Here is a 24632-nt window from a genome sequence, read left to right on the forward strand (position 1 = left end):
ACGTGGGATTTTTTTTTAAGGATGCAAAACGTCTCATTCATAGTTTTCTTTATATTGATTACATGTTAAAATGATAACATTTCAGATATAGTGGGCTACAGAAAATATAAATAAAATTAATGTCACCGGTTTCCTTTTAGTATTTTTAATGTGTATACTAGAAAATTTTTAATTATATCTGTAACTCCTGTACTGTATTTCTATTGGATGGTGCTATTCTAGAAACTCAGTCTGTCTTTCAACTTCAGACTCAGCCAGGAGTTAAGTGTTCTTGAATAGGACTGAGACAGAATTTTCTTGTCGATTTTGAACATCCCCGCCTAAAGCTACAACGCACGGACTCCCAAATGATACCTCTAATTGTGCTGAAAAATCTTAGTATCCAAATCACTTACACTTGCCATTTGGCAATGGGTTGGGGGAGGGGGAGGTAGAAGGTCAGATGTGCATCAGAAGCTAGACAAGGCCAGTGGAGTGACACACCCTCTTTCAAAATGTTATCAATCACGTCCGACACCAATCATCTTCTTTGAAAAATAGTAAAAAGTTGTTTATTGTGGTGTGCTACAAGGACTGCCCATTACAAGGCTTGCCTCCTCCTCCAGCTGCATTTCTCACTATGGAGAGCAGAGTTCTCTCTTTTAACTGCCCTTCCCATAAAATATGCCCAGCAGGAGGCTGGTACCCAGCCGCACCCCACCCTCACATACACACACTATAAAATGGGAAGGGAAGGGGAGCAAGGGGCAGAGCACACAGACATGGCCCCTCTCCTATGAGACAGTGCCCATCCTACCACGAGGGATCACAGGCCAGTCTCATTTCTCCATGTAAATGAACTTTTTAGCCACCTCCTCAAAGAAGAAAAGCTGCACAGATGCGGAAGGCCCATCCTGGGGCACACAATTACAGCCATTTGCATTCCTCCAGCAGCAGGATTAGCACAGGAATGTGCTTTGCAGCTTTGTGGGGGGAAAAGGAGTTTAGGAAGAAAGGAATGGGGGGGGGGCGCTATTTCTCCCCAGTCTGTCCATCCAAAGCTCTGTGACACACTTCCACTTCTCTGAGAGTCAGAAAGTGGAAATAACTGCTGCTCAGGCTTTCTAAAGAGGGGGAAGGTTGAAACGCCCAGGGAGGGGGAGTGAGAAGAGGGGGGACGGCGTGTATTAGAACTGCCCCTCCTGGTGCTTTGATCCCCTCGGTCGCTAGGAGAAACCAACTTTTCTCCTTGGGTTAATCAAAACCAAATTACTCAGGAATGTGGCAGGACAGGTCTGAGCTTCCAGGTCCCTTTGTCTTTGAGGATTTAAAATGAAAAAATAAAAATTTTCAAGCAGATGGCAGTGGCTTACGGGACTGGTAACATGAAAAGTCTGACGGAACCTTAGACCGCATCACCCACCCTCAGAAAAAAAAAAAAAAAAGTTATCCACAAACCTACTCCAATCTACCAATCAAGAGGTTATTTTTGTAGATAGGTCCAAAACTCAGAAGAACTTCCTATTTTATCCTTACCGCCCCTCAGGAAAGAACCCCCCCAAAGAAACCTGTACCTAGTCAAAGTGCAGATAAGAAATAAGCAAGATTTTGCTGCAAATGCTGCAACCCGATGATAAAATGCGTCATGGGGAGCACAGTCCCCACGAGCTCAAGATCATACATTTTCCAAGAACAAAGCTTGGGAGCAGTTTGCAAGGTCCTTCCTTGGGATACTGCGGTAGGAAGGAGAGCATCCAGTCGTGGGGACTTCGTAAACTTTGGGATCTCTTTAAGTTCTAAGAAAGGGAGCGTTGAGGAAATGGCTCAGTGCAGGGATCCCATCGGGTGTCGGAAGATACCCCTGGAGCACCTGCTGTCCAGAAACAGCCAGGAACTCGCCACCCAAAGCCGCCCTGTTCACTAGCAAAGCGTGCCGGGTGTGCCCGCCGGCCCAGTACCCTCTAGAGGCAACAGGAAAAGGCTGACTGACCTCAGAGATGAAAGAAACCTGGGGCTCGGGGCTATATTAAGGACTCCACACCTCCTGCCCTGGCCACATCTTTGGCAAGCTTGTGTCACCGTGCAAGGGGTGGGCCTGCACTCCGGGCTACTGGAAACTCTACAGTGCAACGCCCAGGGGACGTTATTATTAGGGACAAGGCAAGGAGTGACACGTCCCAAAGCACCCAGGAGCAGAAATATGAACGGCTCTCTGTGCATTATAAAATGCCACTAAGCTTCACTGCAAAACCTGACCAGCCCCCACTGCCCTCCCCCCTCCAAAAAAAGATAAAATAAACAAACAGAGCACCACCAGTTAAGCTACAGAGCCTGGACTCAAAAGATAAAATGAGGCCAAGACACAGGCCTGACTACCAGCTCGCCATAAATTGTAACTGGCCTCCCGCCTATGGTTATCTGGGAGGTTGCACTAAAGTAACTTTTAAAATACTCTTCACCTTATCTTTAGGCCCAGTCAAACACACACATACATCACCCGTCTTAGATCTCTGCCATTAGTGTTCCATTTAGACTTTCCGAAACAAGGTCATCCCAGTAGGCCCTTCCCCTGTTTCCGGTCACAGCTGCGGACTTTCACCCCCTTCTCCAACAAAAGGGACCTTGTACACAAAATTAACCCGAACCATTAGTTTGTGCGGTGTGAGAGAGTACACTGAGCCCTCGGAATTATTTATCCTCCTCCCAGGCCCGGTCCAGGGTGCTCCCCCACGGAGGCCGGGGGAGCTTCCCTAGAGATTAGAGGCCCCGCTCCCTCGGCCTCCGCACCACACAGCTGCATCTGTGCAGCCAAGGCCCTACACTGCACAGAATAAACACAAAGCCTTTTTTTTTCAAGGAAAGAAAAAAACTTTCTCCCAGACTCAGGAACTGTAGAAAATGGTTTGATCCCACAGCTGGAAAGGGCATGAATCATCCTAGATATTGTTGAGCTGTCCAATATGGCGGCAACCACCAGAGTGATCCCAGATAGGGCTGATCTGTCCAGTATGGCGGCCACTGCCCATACACTGCTCCTGAGCTCTGGAAACAGGGTGAGTCCCAACTGCTGAGCTGAGAATGTTGTGGGGATATTGTGGGTTGTGCAAAAAAAGACATTTTAAACTTCATTCCGCCTGTATCTTTTTACTTTTTATTAACGTGATGCCTGGAAAGTGTACAATTACATATGGGTTCTATTTCTATGGGCTGGCCCTCCAGGGGACGAAAATGTTACAACCTCAAACACCAGCCCATGACCATGCCCTAAAAGGAAAGAGTCTTAATTTTTAGATGCTAAAAAGACCATAAAATTAAGCAAATGACAACATCTGATATCAGCTATGTCAAATCACTATCTCAGAGGATGCCTGACAAGTATGTCTAACTTGGAGGTGGGAGGAAGCTGCCCTCTTTTTATCCAAGAGAAGCAAATGCAATGTCTATCCCAGTGGTTCTCAACCAGGAGGGGGGGAGGGGCAATTCTTCCTCCCCAGGAGACAGTGGCAATTCCGGGAGACATTTTTGATTGGGAGTTGGGGGGCAGGGGGGCACTGCTGGCATCTGACCTGAAGAAGTGAGGGACACCCCCCCAACAAAAAATTATCAAACCCAAATGTCAACCGTGCCCACACACAACCGGGCAAGGACTAGATGAGGTCCACGAAACCACACCTTTAATACTCAGATTTCCAGGGGCGGGGGGCTGGAGGGGGGGGCATCCCTTTGCAAAATGGCTTCTCTGCAGGGCTCAGGATTGGCAACAGGTCTCAGTGGTATTCACGATGTGGGAAAATGAAAGTAATGATAATAATGTTAAAACTATATTCACTTTCTCACCAGACTGAGGACTGAGTTTCAAGGCCTGATAGGTCTGGGCAGCTGTGTTTCAGGCTACTCGGTAGAAAATGGGGTTTAAAAGCTCCGTGCAACGTAAGCCTGACCCCGCACCGCATGCAGAGTGACGCCTCTCGCGGAGGCTCCGAATTGGGCAAAGCCACTGGCATGCCCAGTTCCCCAGCCCAGACCACAGAGGTTCCTGCGCCGGGCGGCAGAGCAGGGAGGGAGCTGTGAGCGGGCCTGCAGGGACAGGAAGGGGACAGGGCAGCGGATGGAGGAGGCCAAGACAGGAAGAGCTCCAGGATGAATGTGAACAGCCCCTTTCGCGGAGCCAGGCTGGGAGGCTGTGCAGGAAGGGGGGGGGGAGGGCAAATGATAATTAACTCAGCAAGTTGATAGTATTTGCATATAAATGCCTCCACAAATCACGACAAACAAGCCAGGACAAGTCAGGCCTATTAGCATATACAAGCCAGCCCGGGAAGGCCTCTCTAGGTGGGTCATTGAGTGGGCTGCTCACTTCGAAGGCCGCCTGCCAGCTTGGTGGGGGGGGGGGGCACGTGAGAGGAGGGCTGGGGAGGATGGGGACACTGTGTCAATTTCAGACCCTTTCACTCCTGATCGCAGTTGCAGGATGTCAGAAAGAGTTGGCTGTATTCCCAGCCCCTAAGGAAAGAACAGAAGAAACACTGGACCTTTTAGTTTCTTTCTTCCAGGGTGCTGGGAAACAAGGGAGCCAGGGCTGTCGGCGGGGACAAAAGAAACATAAAGGAAAGGACATGCGGATGGGAACTAACATTTGTAGAGAGGCTACCGAATATGCACCTGGAAGACTTGTTTTCTATTTCATTTCATTCCCACTCTTAGGTGTGAGGTGTGCATTATGCCCATTTTACAGAGAAAGGAAGTAATAAGGCTCAGAGAGGTTGCATGGTGGGTCCACAGTCACACCGTCAGGCTGGAACAGAGCCAGGCCCTACGCCTACGACCCCAGCAGAGGGGTCCCAGACTAGAGCAGAGTGGAGAACAGAATTCCCAAAAAGCAGGCTCATTTGATTCATCTCTGCATCTCCCAGGACAGTAGCATGTGGACACCAGCACCCCCATTTCAAGGGCTGACTCACAAGCAGCACTCTGGTCCTGACCTGAACGCTACCCTGTTGTATTCTGTAATTATCTCATTTCTTTCACCAATGAGCAAGATCGCACCTCCTCCAATTAGACACTTAGCAGTTTGCACCAGGATTTCCTTTATCAGACAATATCTCCAATGTCTGGACAAACACTAGATTCCCCAGCAAGCGAAAAATAAACTGACAGTCCTTTCCCAAAAGGTGTAAAAGTTCTCTGCTTTCCCCAAAGATACCTCTACCTCTGGTTTCATACCTGTTGCAGGAAAAACCAGCTTCACCTCCTCTTTGAAAAAGTGGGGGAACCCCTAGAATTTTCACCCCTGCCATTCTTTACCTGCAACTACGTTTTAAGAGCAGTTTGAAAGCAGCTGCTTTTGCAGTGACATCAGCGTTCTAACACACACTGAATCCACGGGCCTCTTTTTTAAGCATCCGCAAGTTGACGTGACGCTTTAGCAACGACACAGATGTTCCACGGGGAAACGCGGCAATGTTACAAGGAAAGCAAAAACCAATCCCCCTACCAGCCAAATGCACATTAAGAACCAAGGCCCTGAGCCAAAGAGCATTTTAGGAAGAGGGCCTGAAATGGTGGAAGAGGCTTACATTGTTTGAGCAGTTAAGAAAAACTGTTTAAAAGAAAAGGAAAAAAAAAAAAAAAAGACAGGAAAGTTGCTGAGAAGGAGAAAAAAGGCACACACGTGTTCTTTAGCATATTTTCACTGGACAAACATGTCAGGAAGAGAAAAGCTGTCCAAAATAGGCCGCTCAGAAACCATAAGTGTGGAAAGCAAGTAAGCTGATGGCTATACATATGTACTTTTTATAGGCTTACAGGAGTTTAAACTCTTGAAAAGAGCTTTTTATGTACTGAATCGAGACTTCATATCTGAACAGGGATATATATAACTTTGGGGGGGGGCAGATGAGGCCTGAACTCAAGTATCAAATTAAGCCCCCCTGTCTTCATTCAGCTCATCTGACTCTGACTCTGGCCTCTCCACTAAGGAGACTCAAAGAAGACAGAGAGCTGGCTATGAACTGGAATTTTCATATGGAAATGCAGAGCCTACAACAGAGATGTGCACGGGCAACAGTTCTCATTCAAAATCTAGCTCAACCAATAGACTCCCAGAAGAATTTTTCTCCAGTCACATTCCTGGATAATATCAGGCACAACCAAGAACCCAGCAAAATTGCTTTTTCGCCCACCACCAAAGACCCACAAGTAGTTCAGCCCTTCTCTTTAGCTAACTCACCCCCACTACACACACACACCCACACACACACACTCACTCACTCACACACTCACTCACACACACAAAGAGCAGGAGGTCTGAGCAGTCACCAACTCCTGCCTCCAGAAGCACACGAGGGGGGGCAAGTTTCACTCTCAGATCAAAGGTTTGTGGCCGAAATCACTTTCAGGACAGTGCGTGAAATCGGCAGCAGATGAAAATTCCACCATCTTTTCACAGCGTCCGATGGAGCCAGTTTTCCCAGTTCAGAGTCTGCCTACAGATGACAGAAGATACTCCACAAACTCCCAACTGTTGCCCCAAAAGACCCACTTAAAATTAAAGACAAGATAATCATGTAAGAAAGCCTTTAAGGCCATTATGTGATTAGCAGAATAGGAGGAGGGAGGGCTCGGGGGTTTCCCCATCTTCACGAGGAGCAGCCTGCAAGGGGGGTTTGATGGCTTCAGTCCCAAACCTGCAGCAGCCAGAAGGGGCAGCGGGTGGGAAGGGAGCACATGTTTTGCATACCCCACTCCTCCCTTCCTTGGAAGCCTCAGACTGACTTCAGGGAGGGAAGGGGATGGAAAAATCTTGGAGGCGGCACATGTGTTAACACCAAAATTCAAAGAATAAGCAGCTGAATCACCTAAGACACCCCCCCACCCCCCAGGAGGCCAGCTAAGGCCTCTCTGGAGGGGTACACATCAAAACCTCCCGTGCATTAATCCCCGTGTTGACAAGACTGCGTGGTGACCCTCCTGTGGGAAGGGAGAAGGGCTCACCCAAAAGGCAGATTAAGCCCAGGCATTTTGCTAAGAGGCCCTGTCTGGGATTAAAACCAACAGCACAGAAGTCTTATTCTGAAATGAAGTCAAATTTGCCACTTAGCAAACTTTCTATGTCTCTTTCCCTATTTTTATTCACACCCTTATCCTTGCAAAAGCAAGAAATTCCAGGAATTAAGGGTGAAAGAAGGGCGGAAACATCTAACGAAAAATCACCTTTAAAAGTGACAAGCCAAGCCACCTTCCTTAGGCAAGGAATTCTCTAGAAACACCCGTCACTGCTAGACCACTCACTGCCTTGTCCTCACCATCTTGTCCCCTGCCCCAAAGAATGAAAACCAGAAAAAAGCATTCAAGTTGCCTCGCTGCTTCTGAAGCTTTAGCACAATACTGCTGTCAATTCCCCAGTCCCTGTTCATATGAGTCATTTACTTTATTAGCTAAAAACAAAACAAAACAAAACAAAACAAAACAACCCTCTAACATCTGACTGTCAGTTCACACATGTTCAAAGAGAACAATCTGGCAGCCAACTTTAAATCATATAGAAAAGAAATCTGACAGTTGTTGATTTTGTAGTTTTCCTCCTTAATCTGGATTTTGAGAGTGGCTTGCCAATGAGCCAAGATTTTTGCCTGGGTCTCTCCCTTGGGGCAGTCTGACTCAGTCTTAGCTTCTGTGTGTTTGTTCCTCAATTTGAGCGGTCTAAGGACTCAGGACACTGCTTTGGACAGAACAGGCACCTTTTAATATTTGATTGAGATTAGCTCCTGCAAAGGAATTCCCTTATCTGGATTCTATTAAAACTAGGTCTCCATTTCCCTGACCACAGTTTCAAACCCAGGCAGAGGATGGTAGTTCCGAGCTCTGCTGTGATTTCTAACAGCCACCATTACAACCAAAATCTCATACCAGAACACTTCGATAGCCCTCTGAAGTTCACTGTAATGGAATCTGCCTTCACGTTGTATTTTTACAGTAACGCCCCTATCCTGGTTAATTACACCGTCTTTGGGAACCAGAGAGGGCCAACAGGCCCAAGCACTACAGAAATGGGCCAGGCTAAGAGCAAGCAACCATTTTAATAACAAATGCAAGTATAAACCACAGCACATACTGTACTTCTTGAGGTTACTAATGTTCAGCATCAGGTGCATTATCTTTGTAATACAGGGAAGTGTGAGATGGAGCTTGCAAGTTTCTTCAGGCCAGAATCACCACTGCCTCCCCTCTAAGAGGAGGAGACAAACCCTAAGCTACTCTAAGAAGTGGGTGTGAAGACAGTTCACTTTCTCTCCCTTAGAGCAAGTCCCTACCCTTTCATTAAACGTGGCTTAGTCACTTAAATATTTACTTTTTAACATGAGACTGTTGCAACCCTGCAATAAAAATTATTTCTTAGATAAAGATATGCTTTGGGCCCTGGAATATTTCTAGCCTCTCACACTTAACACTTCAGAAGCAAAACGAAAAACAAAAAAAAAGCCCCAACGTGCAAAAGGAACAACAGCACACAGTGAAAATAAGGACATGCTCTCTGGACACCACTTGTGACTAGAACTGAAGGAACCAAGCTAAATCATCACCAGCCCAAGATAAGACTTCACTAGTAGTCTGCAATCACAGATTTATTCTAATGAACTAACAACCTTTGGGTCACCCAAGGTGAGCCAGTACTGTCCTGGGAGTGTCTACTAATCATCAGTTAAAGTCATAATGCTGAAAACTGAAATCTTGCTTAGTTTAGCGCCTTGCCACTGGGCAGTCCAGTTGGCACAGAGCTGATACAGCAGTTAAATCCAACCCCAAAACAGCAAGAAGGCAGGCACGGCATTGTCCTGTTGGGAAGAGCCAAACAGAGGCCTGCTGAGAATACTGTTTTATTTGGGTCCTTTCCACTCTCCCTGAGTATTCATTTGTGCAAATAAAAGATGGAAGGGAAAAACCAAAATTAAAGTTTCAGGTGGCTGGGGAAGCAGCTCAGATTTTTTTCTATTTTGGAAGAGTTAGCAAGTGTTTCTCAATAGTCCCCTGTCAATCAAAACTGTTCTCCAGAGAACTGGAAAATAGCAGCTCTATCCAATAGAAAATGCAGCCATTTCAAAAGAGAGTTGGCAAAGGGAGGTGACCCATGTCATCAAGACAGAAGGTCTCCAAGTCACTTAATTCCTTGTGATTCCAAAAGGACTGATTTTAAAGTGTAAAAGTGCTTGCTTCTGCATCTGCCCCATGTTGTTAAATAATACCTGTGTAATTAAATAAAAGAACAAAGTGTGACCCTAGCCCATTCTGAGAGGCACTTACACGCTCTCTGAAAACATGCTGGAAACTAAACGCAGACAATCTCCTTAGTCCCGTAATTTAAGGAAAGGGGAGAGGAAAAGTTTCTCTTGGCCTTCATAGCCACATGCCTCTGAAAGGGGGCCTTCGGGGTCTCCACAAAAGAGAATGAACACAAATGCAGGTGTGCAAACATCCAGGTATGTACCTCTCTCCAATGACCCTATTCTTGAAACCCTTAAATTATTCAGAACCCCAGTCTCCTGACTTCCCTCACATTCCACCACCTCTGTCCCCTAACTGCTTTTTGGGTTGGGTAACAAGAAGGAATCAGAATCTCATGCCACTAGTGGCTGTTCTGATAACAAGGAACAGGCCCGTGTTCCTGGCCTCGGCCTTTCTTGATCAGGTTACCCTGGAAGGTGTATGTTTTCCTCTCCGATGTAGTCTCTGCCCTCTCACTCAGGCTTCCCTCTCCAGCCCAGCTCACTGGAGCTCGTGATTTTTAGGGTTTCCCCTTGAAACCTACCCAGAAACCACAGCCATTAAAAGAACATGAAGGTTTGACACCTCCTGAATTTAGGAATGAGGGGACTCCAGGGGCCAACTCTACAAACACACCTGCTGCTCGATGGCAAAGCAACGAAGTTCCTCAGCTAGCATGAGCTCTAAATTATACTCTATTTATTTAGTGACCTTTCCCCAAGGATCTCAAAGCATGGGAATGAAATAAGATGACGTGTAACTTTCTCACTATCTACCTTCAAGGCTTAACGTTGTTTTCCTTGCTTTGCCTTGATGCATTCCACCATGCAGGCCCCAGCCTGAGGGAGAGGCCTTCTCCCTGTGTCCAAGTGGGGCCATCTGTCCTCTCTGAGGTTATCTGTCAGTGGCTTTTAGAGTCCTCAAGGCCAGTTAAAGGACACAAATGTAGGGCGGGGAGAGGGGGGAGGACCCTCTTGGATTCACCTGCTAGCCAGTTTCATTTAAACCAGTTTATATACTGTGCACCACTGTGCCAGGCAATGCACTCTTGGACTACACCAGGCATGGGCTGTGATCTTTGCCCTCTAGGCATTTTCCCATCATTATAACACAGGTATATCCAAAGCAGAAAGGACCATTTTCCAGAAAGTTCTTTTCCCTCTAGACTGCCATGATTACTTTTTTTTCTGCTACTGACCTAACTTGGGCCTTCCTCTTCTTTTAACAGGACAAACGTCTCAGCTCTCCCTCTTGCCCACCCCCTCCCCACGGAAATGAACGCCGGTGTTTTTCCAGAGTGCCAACGGACTCAAAGTTGAGGGTGGACAAGTCGATCTCCAAAGGTGTTTTCCAGCTCCCAAACTCTGATTCTCCCTTTAATTACTCCCCAATAAGCCCGTTCTTCACACTGTTTCCAACTGGCCAGTGACTTCTCTCGCGATGAAAAGGGTGCATTTTTAGGCGGAGGAACTCAAACTTCTAAATGACACCAGCACCGCAAATATTCAGAAGGCAGGAACTAATCCAAAAGCAAAATAAGGAAGGCCGGAGGGGGGGGAGGGGGGAAGAAAGATGGTAGGGAGGGGGGGGGGGGAGGAAAGATGGAAGGGAGGGAGGGAAGGAGGAAGGTCTGTACTCTGTGCCCAGCAGAATTCAGAGACTCTCGCCCCAGGTCGGTTCCAATTGGAGTCCTAGCAGTTCAGGTGCATCCAGCCTGCCCTTCCCCCACACGCCCCAAGAGACTGGGAAGTTCAGCCAAGACTCGCAACACCTGCCCGCAGCTCCAGGCCGGCTGCGCGGACCCGGAGGGCGGGCGGGGGAGGGAGGCTGCACTCACCTGGCACACAAAGGCTCCGCACACCTCCGGAGGGAGGAGGCACTCGCGGGTCCGGGGGCCGAGGCAGGCGCGACAATGGGAAACTCCAGCGGCACCCGAGCCCCGAACTTACCCACCCCAGGCGGCCTTTTCCCCACCTCCCGCTGCCCCCGGGGCTCCGAGGTGGCTCTGGCTGGGTGCGGGGGGGCCCGGGGCAGGGGAGCGGGGCTCATGGTGGCGGCCGGGGCTGGCAGCCGCCCCTCCCCGGGAGGGAGGGTCCCCGGGCGCGCGGCGGAGATTCACCCACGGGGCGCGGCGCTCGCGTCCCGGTCGCCGGCCTGCCCGCTGCCGGCTCGGCCGCCCGCCCGCCCGCCCGGAATCGCTTTATGTAAATGAAGCTCAACTCGCAGTTTGCAGCGCGCACCGCCCGGGGAAGGGGGGCGGGCGGGGCGGGGGGCCTTCGGGGATCCACATTACACAGCAACAAAGCGGAAGGTTAATTTGAAACTCACAGCCCCGCCGCCGCTCGGCTCCCCGGGCAAAGCCTGACATCTACAGTCGTGCCGGGCGCAGGCCGGGTGCTCGGCGGCGGCCGCGCCCGCGGGAACACGGGGACACACACGGGCGCGCGAGGCCCGAGCACTCGGCCGCGCTCCGGGCACGGGCCTCCGGGCAGGCCGAACCTCGCGCCCGGGGACCGGAGCCCCGGGCGGCTCGGCCTGCGCCGCGCGGAGAACCGGCCCGGTGGGAACAAAGCACGGTCCTCCCCAGGCGCTGACCCCTCACTCATCAAAAGTCAGGGGCCGGCCTAGAAAACGGCGAGAAGAAAGGGACATGCCCTCGGCCACAAGAAGGAGCCTGGGGCCTCCGAACAGAAGCCATCGGTCTCTGGGCCCCAGCCACGTCACTGCCAGGCCACTCTAGCATGGGGACATTAGCCAATGTGGACAGGAATTTATTTGAAACACACACCCATCCTATTAACTGCTTTACAAAGCACTTCTGTTTTTCAGCTGCAGAAACTTATAAAAACATCCCCTGCTCTCCACTGAGAGTTTAAGGATAGAGTTTTTCATGGGAGAAAAAGGAAAAAAGAGACATAAAGAGAGGAAGAAAAGTCGCAGTCTGCAGTTAACCTTAGGGTCTTAAACAAGATGCCTTAAGAAGCCACAGATAAGGCACAGATCATGCCCTGCGTAGGAAGATTCTACCCCCGGGGTCAAATTTAATGCGGCTACCCCAGGTGGTCAAAGTAATCACTGGACACTTTTGTATCTCCCCAGGTTCACCTTCTCCATTCTGATATGAAAAGGCAGCGCCACAGAAATCTCACCGGAAGTCCCCTGTCCTCCCTGCCAGAATCCCACGCTCAGTCTGAATTTACTCCCGATTCTCAGCACAGAAAGGCACCTGCTTTTACCCTTTCTGAAAGCCACCCACCCAGGCTGGCCCCAGAGCCTTGAGAGTCCTTTCTGACTGCACAATAATGAACCGTGCAAGTGTTAGAAATATAATAAGCTCACGAGGCGAAGAGCTGTATGTATGGAATCGTATTAGCATTAAGCACATACTGATGCAGGAGAAAAGGATGATGAAAGCTAGAAGGCATTTTGCACAATATAATTCGGGTTCAGATTAACGTAACTATCTTACCTGCTGGGGAAGGACAACCCCTCTCTACATTTTAGTCCAAAAAAGAGACTCCAAAAAAAATTTTTTTTCCAGCTAGGGCCCAGGGAGAAAAGACTGCCTCTAGGGAATCATGTCCGATTAGGGACAAAGGAGAGCACAAGCCAAATTCTGTCACACATGAGAGAGTGACGGGGTGCGGGGCGGGGGGGGGGGGAGTGAAGATAGGAAAAGGAAAGTGGAGGATGATTTTGTAAACCAGAGTATGGCCACTGCAGAGCTGTTTCCAGACCGCCTGACTTCAGGCCCAAGAACAGGTGGTGTTTTCAAAACACACTATTATTTATGTTAGCCACATGAGTTGAGAACACCTTAAAGAAAACTAATGAATAATTTAATTGAAAAAGTGACTATGAATAATACATGTAGATGATGATGCTAGCAATAACGCAAGTAACGTGGTGCACACAACTCAGAGATGTCTCTGGAATCGTCTTCAGGAGAATGAAGACTCTAGGCCCCCATTCTTGCCTGGAAGCAACCCACGGCCCAGCAGATAAATTAACGACAATATGAAAATGCTTATACTCCCAGAAAATCGAATTTTGCTGCTTTGTCTTAACTTTTGTTAACAGGGGAAAACCTAAGCTGGTGACATCATGAAACTGGTGGGCCAACAGATAAATATTTGCAATACAATGAAAGCTAGAAAGCCCAAAGAACCAGCTACAAAGCAACCTGGAAGTATGTGGAGGTTCTGGGCAGAAGGCCCTGAGGGGGTCTGTCCTGAAACCGCCTGTCCCAAGAGGCAGACACTTGCATCTGCCTGCTGCACCTCAGAGTCCTGACACGTAGAGCTGAGAGTGACCCTGAGTCCCTTTCCTTTATCTTAATCCGACACCAGCTACAGACACAGTGAGGCCTGGTCAGGCTTGCCTTTGTTACAGACACAAATTTAACAGGTAATCCACAGGCCGGTAATCTATGGCCTCTGGATCATCAGGAATATAAAGGATCACACAAAAGCGGGTGTGTTACCTCGACCAAAACTTATTTCCATCGCTAATCAAAACAATACCTTTTCAGAAGGAATTTGCAACTTTTGCACTTCCATATGGAATCAACAGTTTCTCTGACATACATGTTACAAATTCTGTCCCCCAGCTCTGAAAGGCCCCAGCTCTTCCCAGGGCAGCTGCCTGACGTGACACCTACGGCCTACCCAGCAGTGACAGCCCGGCGCTCTCCGTCCTGAAAACTGTTGACAAATAAACCCACTCTCAGAAAAGGCAATTCTTTCCTTCCAGCTCTCCATAACTAGTCTCATCTCATCTGGAAAGCGTAACTGGCAACAGCCAAAAGGATAAATATTTAAAAATAAATCAGGCAATGCTAACCCTTCCCTCACTCCTCCCCTTAGCCACTCTCCAAGCCAGAGGCCAGCCCCCTAATGCTTACTTAGCTGGCTGGTAAATTACAAAGATCCCATCCGAGCCAAACTGGTTGTCTCTCTCTCTCTCTCTCTCTCTCTCTCTCTCTCTCTCTCACTCACGCCACATATACACTCACTCGCCAATGCTGTTCCTTTTACTTCAGCAAAGATAAATATGATCTCTGAGCTAAGAGACAGCGAATGTCAGCCTGCTGACTTCTAGCTAAACCTGGGCTCTATCTTCACAGCACAACTGGGTTGCGGCGGATTTGTGTATTCTTTCAGATCCTTCTATTTTTATTAAATTATACATACACGTTGATTTTAAAACTAGTGCTTAAATAACCCTGAGGCTTTAACAAAGAAAAAGCCAGAAGAGGGCACAAAACAAAACAAAAACAAAAGTCCCTGAAATAAGCAAGGATCCATTTGGAGCTGAACTGCACTGCATGCCCTGAATTCACCCCATCCTTTCTAGGCAGTTATACTTAGGAGCCTGGTACCCACTGGGTGGCCAGGCCCTCCTGGGTATGGTACAGAATGCAGGCCTTCCTCAGAACAGCCCGCACTCACCTTCAGAACCGCTGGAGGCTGGTGTGCCAAGGCCTAACATGTTTTGATTCACGTTTGTCTGTCACAAACCTCAAGGCCTCCATCTCTCGCTACAATGCTAATTCCCTAGATTAATTTTTACCCCCAAAATCGTAGGTGGAACCTTATCTGGTTCACTTCCCCACCCTCCTCAGCTCAGACCCTAAAGCTGTCAATGACACATCTAAAAAAGACACAAATGAGGAACCATTTTTTAAAAACTGTGATAGAGAAGAGCTTTCCTCAATTTTAAGTTACAAAGTCCAAGTTTTCAGAAAGCAAAAACAAAGACCTTGCCTTAAAACAGCTTCAAGACATTAGGTAAAGAGCCTGCGCTCTTTTTTTTTTTTAAACAAAAATATTATTTCTGAAAGGGCAAAGAGAATTTGCCATGCAAGACTTTTATACCCAGGGGGATTCTTACATTTGTGTTTCTAAACCTTGAAATTGAGAATTTTAATAAAAAAAGGCAGACAGATGCTTAAGGACAACATTGCAATCAGGCCCATACATTACAGGAGAGAGGTGCTTTGTTCGGGGCCAGGGAATGGGAGGTGGACTCCTATTCTGTTCACAAGCCATCCCCACGGTCTGACACATCCCTCTGCCCTCAGCCTGATGCAAACCACTGCATTCTTGGAGGGGAAGCGGGTTGGAGGGAGAAGAAAGGAAAAAGGAAACGGGAGAGGAAAGAAAAGGGGGGAGGGGATATGGCCTCTCTATATCAATCGTAGTTTCAAAAAAAAATTCTCAACACAGCATCAATCCCACAGTGCGTACCAGCAGTCCCCACACTGGTTCAGTGCTTTAAAACCAACGCTGAAACGACACACCAATAGCACAGCGACCAGAATCAGATCTCTTTTTAAATGAAGAATTGCATTTGGATTTGCAATTCCTTCCCATCAAGCGACCACTTCTTGGGGCAGGATCCTAAGAGATAAACAAAAGGTGACCCTCTTCACACTTCCCCTAAATGATTCCAGCATCCCATTGTCTTATCTGTTCCTTCTAGTGCATTTTTGTTCGAAATCTGTGCTAATCTCACTTAAGAGCCCCAAGCTGAAATTTCACAGCTCCTCCACGTCAGCCAGCGTTTTAAGAATCTGGATGTCTATTGAGGCCGTTCCGATTGCCAGCGAGGCCTCTGGTAAAATGCGCTTGCTTCATGCTGCTCCGTTTGTCTCTCTGCAGACAAATAGAAACTGTGAAATTTAAAGAATGGATAAAAAAAAAAAAATCTAAAACAAAGAGGTTAAAAAAATAGGACAAATGTTTTTGCTTTTGTGTCTCCCTGGAGCAATTGTTTGGGGGAGTCTGCATTGACAATTACCATGAGAAGGCCATCTAAAGGCGATGCGCACACAAGGCGACTCCTTGCCTGCTGCCTTTGGTCAGGGAGAAAAAGCACCTTAGCTCCGTTCTCCAGGAACAAAAGGCCAGGGCAACGGAAGGGGGGAGAGGTTACTGGGGCTTTCACATGGAGCCAAGTGTCAATGCAGGTTCATTTTTCACCCGTCTTAGTTGGAAAGCAGCTCAGTGAACTTCCTAATGACTGCTTTTCCCTCTCCCCCTATTATTTCTAAACCTAAAAGAACAAAACAATAATATTTTTTTTAACCTAAAACCCATCATCCTATTAGAGGAAAGCCTTGGGGGTCTACACACTCAGTTTTTCCTCCTTCCTCTCCCCACCCTTTTTTTTTTTTTTTTTTTTGAGGAGGGGGTATTCCGATTGTGGATCACATGGAAATAAGAGACACTGGTCATTACGGTCATTTTTAGTAACACCAGAATAGCCTTTACGTCTATGAAAAGGCAGGGAACAGAAAAATAAATGCAAAAGGAGAAAAAAAAACTGAACAGGGATAGAAGGTGCGGGGTTGCAGCGAGACTGTGGGGCAACGCCTGGAAACGTTTTCTTTTTTTCACAGCATGAAGTCCCTAAAGCCAGCTTCAGATTTGCAACTGAATCAAAGTCATCATTACGAGATTAGGTGGTGTTTTTTTTTGGGGGGGGCGCTGCATGGAGATGTGGGCAATAAGGATGTCCTAAAGACATAGACAAGGGGGGGGGTGTGTGTGTGTGTGTGCACGCGCACACGGGGCGGGGGGGGGGTGCTTCAAAGAAAGGAAGCTGAGGTGAATCACTGCATGCCATGAAAATACCAGGGCAAGTGGATGTCGGAGTGCTTAACCAGATTCGAAGCTAGAAACATCTTCCCCAGCGGGCGAACCCTAGGACGACGCAGTGACACGCAACCCTCAGCCTTTGAACCCAGACCTGGCAGCTTAGGAATGCATTCCCCCTTCCCCAGGCGGCCACAGACTCTGGCTGAAAAGCAAGGTGGGGGTAGGGATGAGAGGGCCCTGCGAAGAAGCACAATAAACAACTCAAATATGAACGGAAATGACATCAGCAAAGTGAAGGGCCTGTTTATTGCAGATCAAAACAAAACAAACTTCCAAACCTTTTGTGTATACAAGATAACTCTATAAAAAGCCCTCCTAAAATGTCACCAAGGTCGACACATCAGCATCCCAAGAAAACAGATGACAGTTACCAAGGCCCAGGGTCGGAGGGGCAGGCGGAGGGGGGATGATGAAGGGAAGAAGATAGGAAGGGATATAAAACCAGAAGGGGCCAAAAACCCAGCTGACTATTTCCCCCCTCTGCTGACCCTTAATATTTATTGGTGTTTATAATCTAAAAGCCATGCTCTGTGTTTCACTTAATACAAGGCCAGGCAGTGCTGTCTAATGAGGCAGCATTACAATCAGCTTGTAATACTGAATTTTTAATGCTGCCAAGGATTCTGTTACATAATAATATGAAAAACAGAAGCTGAAAGTGGGCTCACAGTGACAGGACACTGGAGATTCCAGGCAGGCAAGCGCCACAAGCCTGCCTTCCCTCCACTCTGGCCACCCCACCTCACGATCTGCAATCCGCCCTCCATCCCTATACAGGAGATGGGTATGAAAACCAAGAGGATTTCTTAGAAAATCCACTTTTTAAATTATTATTACTATACTCCCTGATCCAAAGTCATATTTCAAGAGTTTCAATTCCACCTTACCTTGGGTCAGAAGTCTGAAATAAAAATATTTTGTGGGGGAGGATGAAGAGAAAAGGAATATAGGAGGGGGGATGGTTCTTTTAAGCAAACTGAACAATTTAAAAAAAAATCACAGAGGGAAAAAGAACGAAGATGCTTGGGGGTGGAGAAGGGATGAAGTCTGCCGACCATATTCACAGCTGCTGTACTCAGTTTACATTGGTGTAATTTAAAAGCATACATATAGCCGCCTTGCTCTTCTCTGTAATACCCCAAGACTGTAAATCTATAACCACTGCAATGATTTAGTGATTAAAAACATGATAACATATTGTGTAACTGCAAACCACAGAACCCCTGCCAACTCTCCTCTAAGATAAAGGAAAAAAAAATACAGAAAATGTGTTGCTTGCAGCGATCTTCCTAAACCCAAAGATTTTAATAGAAGAACCCATACAGTAGACAAATCGGAAAAGGGTGAGTGAATTCTATGTGAAGCCAGCAAAGGGAGGGGGGAAAACGGCAGCTTTATGTGGGATTCTTTTCCTTGTACTAACAAATTACGACCTAAACATGCCTCTTCTTTTCTCTCTCTCTTTTTTTAATAGTTTGTTGTAACTGGAATAACAGGTCCTGTGTGCTGTCTTGCATATTCAGAGCTGCTTTGTAATCGGATCTGGAGACCCAACCTTATTTGCCTGAACTCAATAGGGGTTTTTTTCCTCCCCCTCCTTCCTCTGTTTTGTTTTGGATTTGGTATTGTGGGTTTTCTGTTCTTGCTGGAAGCAGACATCTACGCAGGCAGAGGCTCTGGTGCCTTTAAGCTACAGAGCAAACACCTGAGAGGGGGAGGCCCAATTTGTAACATGGCAGGAGGAGCCTAAAATATACACAAAAAAATAAAATCAAAGCAGCTGTAGGGGTTTTGGCCTCTGAGCAGCTGACCTGACCCCATTCTATATATTCTTTTATTTCCCCATTGCAGGATTCCTGCACCTTAGGTCAGATTCGAACTCAACGTGACCCTGAGGAGAAGGCAGTCACCGAGCCCTGGAAAACTGCTCCATATTTAATGGGGGGGGGGAGGTGCTGTAAGTGCAAATGCATTCAGACTCCCCCAGGGTAGACCCCCCCGGCACAGTACGTACCTGTACACACGTACACACACACACACACACACACACACACACACACACACGCATCTGTCAGAACTACCAGGCCTTGGGGCCAGCTCCAGCCCAGAGGAGACTGAACTCTCCTTGCAGCCCCCCAAAATCTTCACGTCTACAACTCTACCCATAAACGCACACGTGCACAGACCAACCCTCCTCCAGAGACTTTGTATGTTTAAAAAGTCCACAGATCTGAATTGCCTCCTCTCTGGACCTGAGCAGGGCAGTTTATCCAGAGAAATCAATAGGAAAGAGCATTTGCAAATATTTATATAAGCCCTGTGCGTTTCAGCATTAAGTAATTAAAAACTAGAACTCAGGGAGGGGGAAGGGAAGAGACACACAGACAGAGGAAGGCTGCTGGCCTAGAGTGGGTTTTCCTGCCCACACCTCATCTCCCCGAACGGCAATCCTTTCAAAACTGACTCCGTACACACTTTTTACGAAATCCTGTTCATGTACCATTTGCTAGACTATTTCAAAATCATCTCCAAATATGGATTCACCTACCACCAAGCTTTCAAGCCTGACTATAAGATAAGTGTCTGTATTATCTCTCTCTCTCTTTCTCTCTCTCCCCCTCTCTCTCCCTCTCTCTCCCTCACTCTCTCTCTCTCACTCTCTCTCTCTCCTCCCTCTCTCTCTCTCATGCACACACACAGCAATCCTTACTTTTCACACTGCTTCAGTCTCTGGTGTATTACTCTCTCATATTCCTCACTCTAAATTCCTTGCACTTGTTAAAGATATTTCACATTATAAGATAAGCAGAGGACCCCCGAAGTGGTGATTCAATAAGTGAATTCCCATCTCCTAACCCCCCTTCCAATACTTTCCACTCCCAACCTATAGGATACCTACACTTTGGGGGTTCAGTACCCGAAACCCTCACATGTAAACAGATTCACCAAAAAAAAATGTACAGTACTATGAAGGAGGTTTAAAATGAGCCACAATCCAGTAGCCTTCCCCTATATTATCCCGGAGGGCTGGCAGTAAATTCTGCTTGTACTGCCTCTAAAGCTGCTCCAAGAAGCCGAGCAAGGCACTGGAGCACCCACGCTGCAGATATTGTAGAAATTTACAGTAAATGTAGGTACAAGATTGCAGCAGGCTGCCCTATCGATTATGCAGATTGTGATCAATCTTCTCCCCTCTCCCATTTCCCAAGCCTCTTTCTATAGACCTCCAAATAAGTTGGTCTGGAACTAGCCATTCTCCCAACTAGGGAGAAAAAAGTAATTTTTTAAAAAACATAATAAATCCTCAAGTGTCCCCACTGAAAGGGCTCGAGTCTTTTTTTTAATTCCAAAGTGAATTTATGTTCTGTAATTTGCATTACAGCCAAGCGATCACCGTATGTCATATTCTTCAAAGGTACTTAACAAACACCCTTTTAAAAGTCACTAGAACTGGAGGCCAGATAAAGGCAATCAGCCTCCTTCTTCCATATAGTCCATAGATCAAGTTTCAATAATTGAGACCAATAAAAATTGTCATATTTACCCTACTTCAAAGCAACAAGGAGGAAAAGTTAAGAGTGGATGATTTTTGCAAGCACTTGTAATCAAAGAATTTGCCACAGTCGAAGGAACTGCACAACATTTTGCAAAAGTCAGAGTCTGAGCAACAGATTAATTTGCAAAGTAAAATGTATTTTTTCAACAGCTCCACAAGGAGCCTACTGAGTCCATACACAATTTAAATACCCGGCATAAAATACACTTAGCTCTACTCTGCAATAGATACGCAAAAAGATGTACATGAAAATGCATAATGCAAAATTCAGGAACGTGATTTTTGCATCTAATGGGGAAAATACATGGAGAAGAGGAGTGGAACAGGACGAGGGTGAAAGTGGGGAACGGAACGTAAACAATCGCAGATTCGCGTGAGCAAAAACAAAAAAAAAAAAAGAAAGAAAGAAAAGGGAAAAAAGAAGAAAAAGAAAGAAAGAAAAAGAAAAGGAAAGAAACAAAAAACAAGGGAGGGGGAAAAAAATAGAAGGAATCCTCTGATGTCTCTCAACTCAGCTGGCCAAGGAGAGGCCGGCCAGGCGAGGTCTGGTCCCGGCCGGCGGCGCAGCCCCGAGCCCCCGGGAGCCCCTAGTGTCCAGGGCAGAGGCCCCTCAGGGCGCTCGCGGCGCTGCCAGTGGGGCAGGGCGGAGAGCGCGCAGGTAGAGAAGGTCGGGCTGCCACCTCGCCCCCTCGCCCGCTCTCGGACCCCGAGGCTCCGGCCCGGCGGCCGCGTTCCCGGCAAGGGGAGCCCTGGCGCGGAAGGCGCCCGGCCGGCCGGCCAGCTGCGGCAGCCGCAGCGACGGCTCCGGGCCGGGTGCGCGCCCCGCGCCGCGGCTCAGCCCGGGGCCCCTGCGCCTCCCGGGGTGGGGCAAAGTTGGGGGCCGAGGGCGGGGGAGCTCGGCACCGCGGACCCCCCCCGCCGACCGCCGCCTTTGTCTCGGCGCCCGGACCCCGGCCGCCCTCCCGCCCTCGGCCCGCGCCCCGGCCGGCCCTGCCCGGCGGCGCCTCCAAACTCGCCGCGCGGGCCTCGCCCCGGGCGCCTCCACCCTCCCGGGGGTCGCCGGCGGCGGCGGCGCGGGGGCCGGGGAGGAGGGGGCGGCCCGGGCGCGGCGGCGGCGGCGGCGGCGGCGGCGGCGGGAGGAGGAGGAAGAAGAAGAGAAAGAGAAAGTTTGGCGCAGGGGGAAGGCGAGCGGGACGCAGCGAGCGAGCAGGGCGCGGGCGCGGGGAGCGCGGGCGGCGGCGGCCGGGCGCGGGAGCCGGGAGGGGGCAGGACGAGCCCCATGCAAAGCAGCCCGGGCGCCCCGAGGAGCCCCGCGTCCGGGCGGTGGCGGCGGGAGGAGGAGGAGCAGGCGGCGGCGGCGGCGGCGGGAAAAAAAAAAAAAGAGGGAAAAGTTGCCACTTACGCGGTTGCTTCTCCGGCGGCGGCGGCTGCAGAGGCGCTGCTGGCGGCGGCGGCGGCGGCGGGAGCTGGCGGCGCTTTTAATCCCGAAAAGAGGCGCTCGGGCCGCGGAGCCCATCAAGGCAGCAGCGGCGGCTGGCGGGGGTCGGTGGCGGCGGAGGACGCGCTGCTGGCGGCGGCGGCGGCGGCGGCGGCGGCGGAGCTGGAGCGCGCTCGGCGGAGCCCGGGGCGGGAGGCGGCCGCAGCCGGGGAGCCGGAGCCGCCGCCGCCGCTGCCGCCGAGCAGCATGGTTGGCGGGGAGTTTACAGCCCCCGGAGCGGGCAGGGGCCACGGAGGAGAAGCGGCGGCGGCGGCGGCAGCGGCTCTAGGCTGTAATTGGGATGCAAAGCAGGCGGTGGCGGCGGCGGCTGCGGCCGGGAGGAGGAGGAGGAGGAGGCGGCGGCGGCGGCTGCAGCGGTCGGAGGGGACGCGCTGGAAGTGGGAGCTGATGAGTGAAAAGAAAAAAAAGTCTTTGGATCTTTATTCTGCTAATTAGTTTCCTGCAAAAAATGGCTGTGATTAATTCAGTGCGCATGTGCTTCATTACCCAGGCACGACGGGAAGGGCTAATTAGCCACCTTCTGGATCAATAAGATTCAGCAAAAAAGAAAAGGAGGAGGTGGAGGGAGGCAGAGGGGAGGAAGGGAGGGAAAAAAAAAAAAAAACCAGGGGAAAGTGATGAGCAGGGCGAGGAGAGCAGGAAGAGAGGATGGGAGAAGAGCCCAGGAAGAGGGAGAGAGGCACCAAAAGTTTATGCATCTATTAAAAACACATACACACACGCGCGCGCGCACACCACACACACACACACACACACACACACACACACACACCCGAGAAGTGAAATGCAGAGAAGCAACAATAGGAACCTGGCTAAGATTTTTTAAAAGATTTTTTTTCTTTCTCTTTTTTCTCTCTTTTCTTTCTTTCTTGTTTTTTCTTTCCCCCTTTCTTTTTTTCTTTCTTTTTTAGGCAAACGCAGCAATGTTTAAATTAAATAGGAAGAGAGCATCTTCAAAGAAGAGTAAGGGGGGGCAATAATGGAGTGGGACAGCTTAAAGCAAAGATTTAAGTGAAAGAGCAGAGAAGCAGCAGAGACTTAGAATAGAGGCCACTTTAAATTGCAAATCGGAGATTTTTTTTAAAAGGAGGAAAATTACCTCCCCCCCCAAATCAGAGGACAAATGGAGAAAACTTTAACCGTACCATAGACTAGACGAAAAAAGATATAATATGTTAATTTTGTCCTCTGAAATACGACGCAATCAATCTTCTCTGGTTCTTTAGAAGGAGAGGGGAAGGGGGGAGTGATGATTAGAAGTAAAAGGGGGAAAGTGAATCAGAACTGAAAGGGGGTAACTCAAGGAAAGACAAGAAAAGGAAAAGTTGCACTTGGAAACAAGTCCAACTTTCTACCTTTCTGGACTTAAGAGAAAAGTAAAATCAATTTTCTCGTGTAAAACCTGGAAAGCAGATGTTTTCAAAACACAGGAAGCTATTTTACCATCAAAAGCAGGGATGTAATAAAGGCAGTGAAAAATAATTTCAGACTAAATTCGTAAGAAAGAAAGCCAATATATTTAAATAGCGAGGAAAGGTCTAGAGTGGGGGGGGGGAGGGATTACATACCCCTTCCCTAAATGCCAAAAAAAAAAAAAGAAAAAAAAAGTCTCATAGCTACCTCCAAGAGTTTGGAGCAGAGTCTCGAAGCCAAAGGGCTTGAAATGAGAGGATGGATTTCAGATAAAGACTAGGAGCGGTACATCCCACCAGAGCCCAAAGGAGATCCCTAGAATCAAAGACAGCAACCAGGGACCCTGCTACTGTACCGATTCCCAGTACATCAAAGCCATCACTTAGGCGGGTGTATGATACCTCCAAAAAGCAAGCAAACAAACGCAGGAAGAACAGGACTCTCTCTCTCTCTCTCTCTCTCTCTCCCTTTTTTCTCCCCCCCTTTCAAATCCTAGCCTTACCGTCACTGCTACTGCAATAGATTTTTTTTAAATGACAAGTATGTATTTATGTAAGTTCTAAATATGAACTAGTACCATTGAAATTACAATGTCTGGAATAAAATAAAATGCAATTTGCACTTTAAGTGATCTGCACACAAATGTAAAAACAACATTTATGTTTTTGAAGGCATTATTCGTGAACTCTGTAAACATCAGGTAGAGAGAGAATACGCACTAAAACTTATTTTTTAGAGAAAAAAATTTTTTGTCCCAGCCTAGCTGGATTATTTATTTTAGAAGGAATTGGGGAATTAATCGGGAAATCTGTTTGACTAGAAGGGAATTCTTCATTTTGAGAGATTTTCCAGTGCTCTTAAGTGCATGCAGCTTCTTAGTCAAGACTAAGAGGAGAAAACCGGTTTAGGATTTTGCAGGGTTACCTCATCTAATCCTTCTGAATTCACTCTGGGAATAATGCTGTTTTATTTAGGAAAAAAATACAGTTAGAAAAATCGGGGGTTTCCTCTCTATGAGCCAAATCTGGATTGCCATTCAAACTTTTCCTGGCTGCTTTCCACGCGGGACAGTAGATCAATAAAGCCAAGTCCAGCCTGGCTTGCTACAGGTTTCACCAGTCAGTGCTTGCAAAACCTTTGTCATTTTCTAAAAATAAAAAAGCTAAAAGTTATTGTAGAAGAAGGGGCTTTTTTTTGTCCCCTGCACAATGTGTCTTTTGTGAGGTTAATGCCATTCTGGGCTCTCGATAGCCCTGGACAATGG

At 48.2% G+C, this 24632-nt stretch overlaps 1 protein-coding gene across 2 annotated transcripts in view; it reads right to left on the bottom strand.

The window, feature by feature from the left end:
• ZFHX3 (zinc finger homeobox 3) overlaps nt 1–21939 on the bottom strand; it is a 252974-nt gene extending 231035 nt beyond the window's left edge. The window contains exon 1 of one of the 2 annotated variants that reach the window (XM_061174008.1): nt 21860–21939. The gene's annotated coding sequence lies outside the window, so the exon portion shown is untranslated. The remainder of the gene's footprint in view (nt 1–21859) is intronic. The other variant, XM_061174010.1, reaches the window with a different exon arrangement.
• Between the last annotated feature and the right edge of the window lie 2693 nt (nt 21940–24632).

Source organism: Eubalaena glacialis, chromosome 18, assembly GCF_028564815.1.
Source record: "Eubalaena glacialis isolate mEubGla1 chromosome 18, mEubGla1.1.hap2.+ XY, whole genome shotgun sequence".
Lineage (NCBI taxonomy): Eukaryota > Metazoa > Chordata > Mammalia > Artiodactyla > Balaenidae > Eubalaena > Eubalaena glacialis.